Source organism: Fundulus heteroclitus, unplaced genomic scaffold (genome assembly GCF_011125445.2).
Source record: "Fundulus heteroclitus isolate FHET01 unplaced genomic scaffold, MU-UCD_Fhet_4.1 scaffold_152, whole genome shotgun sequence".
In the NCBI taxonomy this organism is placed as follows: Eukaryota; Metazoa; Chordata; class Actinopteri; order Cyprinodontiformes; family Fundulidae; genus Fundulus; species Fundulus heteroclitus.
The window spans coordinates 243,685-254,468 of NW_023396564.1; the positions used below are offsets into that span (position 1 = coordinate 243,685).

Genomic DNA, 10,784 nt, shown 5'->3' on the forward strand with positions numbered 1-10,784 from the left:
AGTAGAAACTAATTACAGGAAAACAGGTGGAACTAATCAAAGGAAGGGAAGTGACTGACAGAGAACCGAACTGATAGGTTGGTGACTGGAGACTGACAGGCGAACAGATCTGATTGGATGGTGACTGCTGACAGGGGAGTGGAAAATAACGTTGCACCGATGGCATTTTTTGGCCCCGATAACCGATACCAGGCTGTGCAGTATTGGCCAATACCAATACCATACCGATACCATCTGTTTGAAATTGATGTGTGTGTGTATATATGAAGAACTGCATACTACTTAGGGTAGTAGAACTTTTTATTGCCTACCTGGAATGGGTGACAATAGTTGAATAAACTTTTGGCTCTCAAAGGCCAAAATAGTGCAACATTCGTGAAATTATAACATGTATAATAGTAGTGCAACAGTAAGACAGTAAAATTACATTAATAATTGAATATTGGCTCTCAAATGCCGAAATAGTGCAATTTTATGAACTTATACATGTATATTACTAGTCGGGAGAGAGAAAGGCTGCGTTTAAGTGACATACAAACATCAAAATGGTATCTGTGCCCTATTTGTTGGTGCTCGCCGATACCGATACCACCATTTTAGTGCTGGATCAGGGCCCCGTCCGATACTGGTATCGCTATCGATGCAACACTAGTGAAAACAGAAAAGTGAGCTGGCAGATTGCTGGCAGATGAACAGAGCTTAACTAAATGCTTGCTGAACATAGACTGATAAACTAATAAATTAAAGTGCAAAACTAAACTAACACCAAAACCCAAATCGTGACAAATACACAAAGTTCTCAACAAGTGAAGGTCTCTATAATCATTACACAAGTCCTGCAAAAATGCTATTTGCTGTCATTGTCGCACTTCACCAATGCTTCTGTACGCTGAAATGAAAATCATGCCTTCTTGACTAGAACATTAAAAACGTTGCCTGTTTTATTTTTTTAAAACTCATTTTTGTTGCTAGATTGACCACATGAATAGATCATATTAAAAAAGGATCCCAAATGTATTAAAACTACGCACTGGATAGAGTTGCAACCAAAATTATTCTTAAAAGGAGCAATAAGCGATATTTCACCACTAGTTGGTGCTTGAGCATTGTCTGTAGACAAAAACAAGATGTGTGAAAAGCCATGCCTTTCTTTACCTGCACTCCAGTTGCCACCCGGCCCCTCCTTTCCCTTCTCAGGCATTGCTTCCTATGTATAAATTGACAGCAAAACAGCATCACCTTTTGGACGAACATTTCTAGTGAAGAAATAAGTAACTTATAACTTTATAATGCTGTCAGTAAGAGCACATTTTGATCTGCTAGGGGAGCTCTTCGCCATTTCTGTGGCATTTTAGGGGCAGGGAAGAGATAAGCCCTTTAGGTCTTTACATCACTGTTTTTCAGTTCTTTCTATGTAAAATTTGGTTATTGCTCTTTTAGCTGTAGCAGATCTAGGTTTAAAGAGATTTTCATTCAATGAAGACGTAGGTAGGAAACAAAGTAGGTAGCTTTCAATAGATAGATAGATAGATAGATAAAATGGGTGTAGATACAGAAACAAATGCAAAGAAAGACAGAAAGATGGATAAACAAGAGAAGGATGGAGATAGCTGTATCCAAAAATATTATTGTAAAGTTAGGTGGAAGGAAAACATCCACACCCTTCAAGTTAGACTACTGAGCCTGTGACCTTCCACCCAAGACAAATGAAAAAGAAATAAAACCCTAATATATGCATACTTGGCATAGGCATATACACCCCCCCCCCCCCAATTGATATGAAGCCCATAAAAGGTTTTGGTACAACCAATTACCTTCATACTTGCATAACCATTATGACAAGTGTAAGCATACTTTCTCTAAAACATCCCAGAGACTGCAACACGACTAAGCAAGAGGCATCCCACGGTGAGACCAAGGAGCTCTCCAAAAAAAGTCAGGGACAAAGTTGTAGAGAAGTAAAAGTCAGGGTGGGGTTATAGACAAATATCCAAATCTTTGCCGTTATCTTGAAATGAACAAATCTATCACTCATCTTTTAATGGAAAAGCACATGGAGCCTGTTTCTGTCTGACCACGGCACTCAACTGTTTCAAGGGAAACATTTACATGTGTTGGAACGGCCTGATAAAAGTCCAGACTTTAATCTGACTTGAGAGTCTCTGGTTAGACAATAAGTTCACTGTTCACATGCATAAACCATCCACATTAATGAGCAGGAGCAGTTTTATTTCAGGAATTGGTAAAAAATCCAGTGGCCAGATGTGGCTCATAGCACTTGATCTAGCCCCTTGAGGCCTATTGTTGCAAATATGCAGCACTATATTATGCAAACAGTAAAGATAGTGTCTGCATTCCCCCAATGGCAGTTATTACACATTCAGGGCAGACCAAGAAACCTTTGACAAGCACTTGTTTCTGATATGACTAGTCTCTGACAGATGCATTCCTGCTAATGCAAGAGGGCTTCTACAACTTATGTTATGAGATGGACTCTGTTTGACAAGTTTATTTGACCTTATTACAATATTTCAGTTTGTTACATATTTGCAACATTCAGCCATTGGGATAATGCTAAGTGCTAAACATTGCTATATAGATATGACTTCCAGTACAGATTTTCTTTTTTAGAAAACCCTAGTTATTTTGCCTAGTTATTTTAAATAATCTTCATAAAAAAACATGCTGAGATATAAATGTAATTTCTGGTATTTTTATGCAGCTCAAAATGAGTTGTAAAGTGTAATCACCGTTGCCTCAACACACTGCTTCTGTGCATTGCACAAGAGAAAGGGTGAACATATTGAAAGTTGTTTGGTAAAAATCAGTTGTTACAATGTTACAGATGCTTGTTAATTTTTATTAAAATCAGTTTAATTCATTTTTACTACAGTGTTATTTGTATGTTATCACTGACATAACTGTTCGTACAAATTTGTAAAATGTTAAATGATATTGTTGTGTAGCGTAACAGATGTGATATGTTATTTATCTTTCGCTGTTGATCTGTTTATTACATGTTTACTGTTATTTGTATGTTTTTGACCGTTATGTCTGTTGTTGCTAAGCACTGTATCCAGGCACTTTCAACGGTACTCCATGACTCTAATCACTTTTAATAATTTTTACAATCCAGAGTCAGCTCTCTTTTGCCCATTTAGCCCAAGAAGCTGCCAGATAAATATACAGACCTTTTTATAGGGTGCTTAGGCCATAACCTCTGTCAATACACAATTACACATCACTTTCAATTCAAATTGTCCAGCAGCTCAAACATATCAAAAGCTCAAAAACTAAACATACACTAAAAACTACATTGGGCATTATTTGGGGCTTTGTGATACATTAATAACCATTGTTTAAAAGTGTAAAAACTGTGGGAAGTAAGCTACTTGGTGTTGCAGTTGATCTGACCAGTGTGTGTGCAGAAGTTATTGATCTCCTGGATTGGTCATCAGTGAACTCTTGGAGTAATTTTGGCCACTCTTGGGAAGGTTTTCCACTGTTTTATCCTTTTGTGGATATTTATCACTGTGGTTCACAGTCCCAATGCCGTAATAAATGTATTTGTAACCCATTCCAGACTGATATATGTCAATAAGTTTCTCATCTGATTTTGAATTTGATTAGGTCAGACAATGATGTGTCACTTGATGATGTGTTTTAGCCTACCTTCTGTGTTCAGACAGGTTCTAATAAAATGGTTTCTTGATTCTATAAGTCTGGCAATAATGAAGCTTGTGTGTCACTAGTCATTTTGTAACTGCATGTGACCTAGAGTGGCTCTCTAGGTAACATGAAGTTAAAAGATGGCTTACATGCAGTTACAAAATTAGTTACATGAACATTTAATTTCCCTTTTAGATAAATAAAGTATGACAGTCAGATTGCAACAAAACACATATGAAACTTACCTGATCAGACATATTTTTGGTTGTCTGATGTAGGGTTTAATCTAAAGGAGTGAATGCGGTCTTGCCTTTACAAGTAACTCTATGGCATCTTAATCTGCTGGTCCAAAGCGGTCTGCAATCAGATTCCAAATTATCAAGGGAGACCGTTTAGTTTTGCAACAGTGCAGTGTTGCCATTGGCCTTCAGGGGCACTAAACCTGGAAGTTAAAGGTCTAGCACCCCTAGTGGCTAAATGTTACATGGCGCTGCTTTAAGGTGCAGATGAAGCTAGGGAGCATCTCCTCCCGCCCAAGTACAAACAATACCGGCGCCCCCAGGAGTGTGTTCTCTCCTCTTCTCTTTGTACACTAATGACTGTACATCTGCAAACCTGACTTGCAGACACCACTGTAATTGGGCTGATCCAGGACAGTGATGAGTCTGCATACAGACAGAAGGTGGATCGGCTGGTCCACTTATGCCCCCCCCCCCCTCCACACATAGACACACACACACACACCATCACCACCCCATCCCCACACAGTTTGTCCACAAAACTCAACAGGTCCAAACTGAAACAAACAGTTGGAACTGCAATGAGGATAATCAGGACTGACCTTCCATCTATTTATAACCTGTACAGGTCCAGGGCTAGTAAAAAGGCAGCTAACATAGCTCTTGACCCAACACATCCTGGTCACAGGTTATTCAGAGTTTTACAGTCTGATAGGGTTGAGGAAACTTGTGCCGTGTGACTGCTGCTGCAACAGCAATCCTTTTTGCCCAGGCATGAATGCTACTACAGCTGCCTCCTTTTCCCTCCCCCCCTTCTCTCCCTGTTTCAGCATTCAACACTAAGAAGCACATTAACATCTGGAATTTGCTGTCCATGTATTGATTGACTGTTGTCTGTTGGAACTCTTGGAGGAAGTTCTGATGCAGGAACAAGTTGTTCAGTCTGCCATCCACCACTGTGCATTGTTATAGGAGCTACTCTCAAATTAAACGCATGCAGTGGGACACTTTAGGCAGACATATTTTCAGGGCACCGTGAGGCAATGTACAAGTCAATAAATATTGTTCACGTAAACGGATTCAGTATTTTTTGCTTTTAAGACTGCTACACTTTTTTCAGAGAGTTACTCTGACCGCAGATGTTCCTTTCTCATGTTTCATGCAAGAAGACAAAGATTGGCTCAGTGCCTCCTTCCTGTAGCTTGCATGTAAATAATAATTTACTACTATCTAAATAGCCATTCCAAGTAAACATGATGTGTTGGTTTAAAGGTTCATAAAAGAATATTAGTATGATTTTTATGACTAATTTTTTTCTAGGTTGAAGCCGTTTTAAGACAGTAGTCCACCTGGGATTTGGTCCCTCTCAGATTGTTAGTTTAGGTTTTTCGGGCCAACTAATCTGGATTTTTATGACTGAAGATTCCCTGAGAGTTATTTGCTGTAGGTAAGATTTTAACGGACTTTTAACATAAACTCAGGGAAACATCCCCAACAAAAATCCCCAACAATCCCATTACGACCTTTAAGTATAAAGACTCTAACACCTGAACTGGACCATGACAACATTGCTTATATCAGTGTAAAAGATACCAAATGTTGTGCTACAAAGAAAAGTTCAGAGGTAAACATCTTACCATCTATACTCCCAGGATGGGTTTTTGTTTTAGGCAGACTGTGGATAAGAACGTGGGTGTATTGGAGCAGGACAAGATTTATCTGTTATTGTGTCCATGAAAATTAAACTCTGAGAGCAAAACATGACCAGTTCAAGGTTTCAGGAAGAGAGCGAGAGGGAGGGTTCAACTGGTGACAGTCTGTCTGACGGTTAACTTTCTTTGCATTTTCTCAGACTGACTAAAACTCACAACATTTTCTTTGTTAATTACAGACTGACGGTTTCTCAAGAAAGACCTAAATGGGGACAATACAGAAACTTTGTAATCTATCGTGAAAAAGGTTTAACAGTGCACTTACTTTATAAGCTGAGCAGACCAACAGTCAGGCATTCAGCAAGTGAAATCCAAAATGCTGCTTTGTCAGAATGTGTGCCGAAGTTTGAGCTTTGAACAGACGAGTTTTAATGGCAGCCACCCATGGTAAACTCCGACACAAGCAGCAAAGGGCCAAAGGGCAAAATCTCAATGCACCCTGCTGTTTTATTCTACTGCATCATTTATGACATCAACAATCAGATTTTTAGACAAACAAGCTTCAAAGAGAGAAGCCTTGTTTGTACAAAACTAACACAGTCGCTTACCAAACTCAGATTCAGAAGCATTTCTTAACAAATATGACAGAGCAAATTATTGGGATCATCATCTAAATGTCTAAAACTTGGGAAATACATTTAAATTGAAAAAGATAACTTTAATCCCATGGCCCTTTTAAATTGTACTGGTCCATTTTCAATTTCTAAGATGCTTGGCTTACCATGCCCCATATGGCATTTTATTGTGTTATAACCCTGAGTAAAATTGCAATTTCATGATTTCAAATATTTGAAATTGTTATACATCTTTGAAAAACAAAGATGTATTACATCACTTATTGCTTTTAAATAACACAAGAAATCCAGAATTATTTGCATTGTTGTTAAAATATTAGCATACCGATTGTTACTGTTATGATGATTAGGAATGGGTATTATTAAGCATTTATCGATACCACTACTCTTAGCGATAGTCCTTATCGATCTAGTATTTTATCGGCACCATTATCTATACTTTTTTTTAACAAATAAGGATCACTGACTGGTTTATTTTTGAAACATTTGGAACAAAAGCAAAGTACAAAGTACAAAATAAATATTTTTTATAGAAATAGAGCAATAAAAACATTATAGAAATAACTGTGTATAAACAAAAGTCTAAAACACTATCTTGAATAAAAAGTATGTGTTAGAAGAGAGAAATGTCAACACTGAGAACATTTTTAAAAATACTCTAAATATGCTCAAAAAAGAACTCTATAAAATATCTTCAAGTATTAAATAGTATTTTACCTGAATCCAAACCACATCTATATATGTTTTTATATTATCAATTTTAACCAAAAGAAAGCAGAGGCACTCAACGTGGATGAATAAATGACAGAGGCTGTGTGAATCAGTTACAGGGAGGGATCTAAGTGTAGCTGTCTCATAAGAAAAAAAAGTATCATTACCCATTAAAGATGATTTATAATATACATTCCGCTTTGTAATCTAGCAAAAGCTTTGCTCATGTGTGACTCATTTTCAATGGGGAAACAGATCTTGTATCTCTGAATTCAGCGCGGCAACGCTGACAGACTGACCGCCTGTCAGAGCTTTAAAGCAGGAGGGGCTCACAGCTGCACTCGCAGTTTGCCGCAGAGACAGTAAATTCAGAGCGACCAATGCTTTTACTAGTTGGAAAAGTCTCAAAAAAAAACAATCGCTAGATCGATTGCTTGTCGCTTTTAAATAAAATAGTTGTTAGAGCAGTTTGAAAAGTTGCTAAATAGTTGGCAACAACATTGATGAAAGTAAGCGAGGCGAACATGTGAGAGGCGAGCAGAACATTAGCCCTTCGCATCAGTCCTCAGCATGTGTGTTTCTTAAGGTGGAGAAGAGCTGCAAAACAATGTTGTGTGGGTTTGAGTCGCCCTGAAAAAATGAATGCGACCTTAAAAATACCGTTAAGAGGTCTGTTAAGGCTGATGCTTGTCGGTCGGCGAGGACCATCCAAAGCGGCCATGGGGCTGTTTTGATACCGGCGTTCCATACCCATCCCAAATGATGATGTGATCACATTTCTTAATTTTGATTCACAGTCTAAAGCATGAATAAAGAACAAACACGACATTATATTTCTAGCAGTCTCTAACTCCTTATTGTGCAGACTATTCTGTGTCTGCTGTAGTTAGCACGCCTCTGTTTAGAGATTTTCAAGCCATGTTCCAGTGGGAGGAGGACTAGTACTCTTTAGAGCAGTCCGGACCATTTTACAGCCAGTGGGCCACGTCCAGCCCTTAAGATGTCCTTGAGTGTGAGACAATTGTTCTTCCCTGCTCAGTCATGTCTCTTGATGCCGAAAAAGCATTTAACAGACCGGAGTGGCCTTATCTTAAGGCTGCCTTGGACAATTTCAGACAAGGCTCACAATTCAATTGATCCAAATGGTAAAGGTTCTGTATGCATTTAAATTCAGTCAAACCAGTTCAGCCTCTGCCATTTGTTATCCCAGAGGTGAACCATTTCAGATACTTTGGAATCCTTAATTTTTCACAAAGCTGCACATAACTGTCAGTGTGCCTTTAACCTCATTGAGAACAAACTCAAAACTCTCTTCAAGCTTGCGGCTCAAAAAATAAGATTGATGTTCTTTCACCTGTAAACTTTTATTCCTCGATGATTCTTCTTGCCCCACCAAGGGGTTACTGGGAAAAGCTACACTCTAGTATATCTAAATTCATTTGGAATTGGAAGAAACATCATTTGAAATTAAGAGCACTTCAATGGGATAAAATGCACGGTGGCTTAGCTCTACCGAACCTCCAAACTTATTTTTGGTCCTTTGATCTCCCACATCTGCTCGCATGGTTTAGTTCCGAGGCTTCTGTCTCCTGGTAAACAATTGAAAAGAATCTCTCCAGACCATTCAGGCAACAGGAATTGGTATATTCAAACATACCTCCTAAAGAGGTGAGATTACATTTAGGCCCCATTATTTCTTATCTGCTTATAACCTGTAATACAGTGTTGAATCATACAAATGCCAATCTGAAATGGCATAAACATATTCCTATATTTAATTTTTCTATTTGTATTCGGAATAAGCCCTTTTCGTTTGCTAGGTGGAGAGGTGGGGGTGTCATGGTGAGATCGGCATACTGTTGGGCACACCTCTCCTAACCCATCACTTGCATGAATTACTTTCCCCTTGTGATCAGACACAGGGCATTGTTTCTAGATTATATACATTTATTTTCAACCTCGTGCTATAGGCTTCCTATAGTAAATGTGTTAGAGAGAGTATTAGAGAGAAACCTCTTCTTCACAGGAGAGGCAGAAATTTGCTGGGACACCTGCATGCTTGAGAACCTTCACAATACCTTCAAAAAACCAGACCACCAGCTTATGCACTTTAAATGTATACATGGGATGCATTTAAGGTTCATACTGGTAATTTATGTTTATGTATTCCACCTATCCACATTATGTTGTATTGTATAAATTTCTGTGAATATGCAACATTAATAAAAATAAAAACTATTGATAAAAAAGATGTCCTTGAGTGGCTCACTCAAAAATTGGAAATCAAACATGCATTACATATTTATTCTATGTGATAATCCTATTAGTACCCTATAAAAAAACAGCTTTTATTTGATTGCAGTATCTTTCCACTACTTAAGCAAGCTGTATGAGTCTCCAGCAGTGTCATTGTAAGCAGGTGCCGTAGCAGTAAACAGAGGGAATTGCCAGTTATGATAAGAAATGTCAACTAACTATCAAAGCGAAGCGCTAGTTGAGAATGTTTAAATGTTAATAAGACATGGAGAAAAACTCTAAATGATAAAGCGGTAGGCTCTGTTTGTGAAAAAACTGCTTCAGACTTGGTCTTGGAAAATACTGCTTAAATTTAAATTTTCAAACTGAACAGAGTGAAATACAACACACTTTGTATGTAGTCTGATTACTCTAGATCAATAGTGGATTTCTTGTTTCATTGTGTTCTTGTGTGTTAGGGTATTAATGTTACTTTTTACCTCAAAGCCTGAGTTTCCTATTCTTATAATATTAATGCCCATTGGTCTGATTAATTTGATTCCATTTTAGCCGCTTGTTTCAGTTTCTTCTTGAGTTGTAAGTTGTTGTTACTTTTTACATCAGTGCGTCAATCGTTTCCTGTTCTACAACTGTTTTTCATCCACCTATTTTCTCACCAAAGTACCAATCATCCAGGATAAATATCCCTTGGTACCATTACTCCATATCGGATTCTCTGTTGCCCCTCCGTTATCATCATTAAGATCATACTGATCGTAACAGGGGTACAAGCTGCTGCCTTCTGTGGCCTTAGTCTCACTGAAACATGGACAGGGTAGAATGATTAGGATAGATAAATTAACTCCTAATTATTCAAATTTTGTAGGAGGAATTGCAACCATCTTTCAGTGAAATTTATTAATTAATATTTAACATTCATATTTGCACTTAAAGTGATGGCCTTAATGTAACCTTTAATGCTATCTACTTTGCTCAAAACATGTACATACCTACTCACTCTTGTCTTCATGCTGTGGATCTTGTACTGTCATTTTTAATTGAGTGTTAAAAATAAGAGTTTTTTCACATAAGCTTGTCCTGTCTGACCATTTTAATAAGCTTTGCGTTCATTTAACTGTGTAATCTGCCCTTGAGGGAAAGGTTTTACAATTTTACATTATCAGACAATGCTGTAACAACTTAGAATGAACTTATTACATTTTTATTTTTTCTGTATATTAGAATAACACTACTGAGGGCAACAATTTCATTTCTTCCTGCACAAAAATGTATGCTCCATATTACTTCCTCATTGAGTTTTGCTAAATCAATGAAGCCCTCTCAAAAAAGAAGGTAATTATTAATAGAAGGTTGGGTCTTAGGTTTAATTCAGTGCTGTGTACTAATAATGATTAGCACAACGCTAATAAATTGTAGTGAAAATGGCACTCTACAGGTCTAGATGAGTCCTGCTTAAACGGGAAAAGTTTTGTTTTGTAGTAGTAGTAGCAGCTGTACAAAAATACTGTTTGCCAAGCTAGAACAGCATATTTTCCCACACCAGAAAAAAAGAATAAGAATAATCAGAAGTTTATTTTTAGTACAGTAGTCAAACTTACACAGTCATAGCTCTGCTGAGCTGT

The 10,784-nt window shown here is 37.7% G+C and overlaps 1 protein-coding gene across 1 annotated transcript in view; it reads right to left on the reverse strand.

Annotated features, from left to right (window-relative positions):
• LOC105935507 (estrogen receptor beta-like) overlaps window positions 1-5,941 on the reverse strand; it is a gene marked incomplete at its 3' end in the record, with an annotated part of 45,756 nt that extends 39,815 nt beyond the window's left edge. Inside the window, 1 exon segment of the mRNA NM_001309977.2 lies at window positions 5,886-5,941.
• Window positions 5,942-10,784: the final 4,843 nt, after the last annotated feature.